General features: G+C 38.1%; 1 long non-coding RNA gene across 1 annotated transcript; it reads right to left on the bottom strand.

The window, feature by feature from the left end:
- Positions 1-420: 420 nt before the first annotated feature.
- On the bottom strand, positions 421-1742 carry LOC109692031 (uncharacterized). The gene is made up of 3 exons (XR_002212914.2): positions 1643-1742; positions 1255-1342; positions 421-503 (listed from the first exon to the last, which is right to left on the bottom strand). It is a non-coding gene; the product is annotated as an uncharacterized lncRNA (long non-coding RNA).
- Between the last annotated feature and the right edge of the window lie 366 nt (positions 1743-2108).

A 2108-nucleotide genomic window follows, 5' to 3' on the forward strand; every position in this document is an offset into this window, starting at 1 on the left:
GAAGTACTATTGGAGATCTGAGTCCAGAGAAGGGGTAAGAAGTTAAACCACAAAGAGTTTTATATGCCATGATAAAGGGGTTTAAATTTATCCTGAAGATAAATAAATATACCATTGAAAGATATAAGACCATGAAGTGAATAACTAGATTTCTACTTTAAAAACTCTTCCACAGTGTGGTGAGGGGAGTAGAGAGGTGGAGAGTCAGGCACAACTTCCAGTGAGGTCATTGCATTAGTTCATGACAGTGATGGCAGAAACCTAATTCGGAAGAATGGGGTTGGGGGAGAGGAGGTATATTTGAGAAATATTTGAGATTAGACAACTAATTAAGTGTGTAAAGTGAAGTCAAGGGGGAAGTAATACAAGATAAATACAAATTTAGGGCTTTAGCCTCTGGTTAAGTGGTGGTGAAATTACCTGCAGCAGAAATGTGGAAGGATGTATGGGAAAGATTCAGTTGAATTTCCTCTAGGACATTACATCTATCTGTGGATCTTGGGCTGAGATAGAGAAAAAACATCAAAATCAACACAATCCCAGATACTAAGAAGGCAGCCCAAAAATTGTTCTTAACATTCTCCTCCTCTAGAAATCATATTTTCTTAGGAAATCAAGTGGGAACTTTAGTGGTTTAAAGTATATACCCATTCTATTAAAAGGGGGACAGAAGAAAATTGGAAACAAGATTGAGGAAGACAGTTGATTAACCTAGAGGTAGAGAGAAATCTCCTAAAACAAAAGATTGATATCTCAGTGGACACATTGGAAGATTAAAGTTCTCTCTCTTTTTTTTTTTTAAATAATATAGTATTCTGTATTATTTATATTTCTGTTACATAGATGCTATTATTTAAACAAAATGATAAATTCTATTATTTAAGCAAAAACAATTAGTAGTAGTTAACGGTGGCAATCAGTAGTAGAGCCAAATAACATGAAAAAATAGAACAATATTTTTTAATGTTTTTCCTACACTTTTAAAGGGTAGAGCCCTTCAGCTTTTTTTTTTTCATTTTTCTTTTATTATTCATATGTGCATACAAGGCTTGGTTCATTTCTCCCCCCTGCCCCCACCCCCTCCCTTACCACCCACTCCGCCCCCTCCCTTCCCCCCCCACCCCCTCAATACCCAGCAGAAACTATTTTGCCCTTATTTCTAATTTTGTTGTAGAGAGAGTATAAGCAATAATAGGAAGGAACAAGGGTTTTTGCTGGTTGAGATAAGGATAGCTATACAGGGCATTGACTCACATTGATTTCCTGTGCGTGGGTGTTCTCTCTTGAAGGCCAGAAAGAGACTTATTGGAGAGGGAAAGGGCCCTCCTATGTCCACCTGTTCCTTTAGGCGGTGAGGGAGTTTAGAAAAGGAGAAGATAAATCGGTTGTTAACAAATAAGAAACAACAGAGGAGAAAAAACAATCAGGGCATAAAACTACTGAGAAGAATTTTTTTTTCCCCCACGGTACTAGGGTTTGAACTCAGGGCCTACACCTTGAGACACTCCACCAGCCCCTTTTTTATGGTGGCCTTTTTCTAGATAGGGTCTCACAAACTTTTTTCCTGGACTAGCTTCAAACCATGATCTTCCTCATCTCTGCCTCCTGAGTAGCTAGGATTACAGGCATAAACCACCAGCACCTGACTGAGAAGCATCTTTTTAAAGCCACAGATAGAGAAAGAAAATCAAATAGGCAGCCGTAAACAAAACAAGAGGTGTATGTAGTGGTTGCAGAATACTTGCACTGATGTAATGGGAGAGGATGAGGAAGATCAGCCTAAGATATTCAGAGCACTGTTGTGCAACTAAGCAAAAACAATGAGTAAGCAGAAACTAGAAGCAGGCATGAAGAAGAAAACAGATTTTTAGGGTAAGGGGTAACATAGTTGATTGGTCATGACAAAAGCAGTCAAGCAGGGACAGAAAAGAGCTGAGTCACTATTGAGATGGAGAGTTAACCTCAGTCTCTGACACTGAAGAAGCAATAAAATAACCCAGTTTCTCAAATGTTTCTTTTTTCTATTTTTTTTAAATTGTTGTTGTGCTGGTGGCAAATGGTGACATTTACAAAAGTTCTTACAATGTATCATAGTTGAATTCACCCCT

Source organism: Castor canadensis, chromosome 4 (assembly GCF_047511655.1).
Source record: "Castor canadensis chromosome 4, mCasCan1.hap1v2, whole genome shotgun sequence".
Classification (NCBI taxonomy): domain Eukaryota; kingdom Metazoa; phylum Chordata; class Mammalia; order Rodentia; family Castoridae; genus Castor; species Castor canadensis.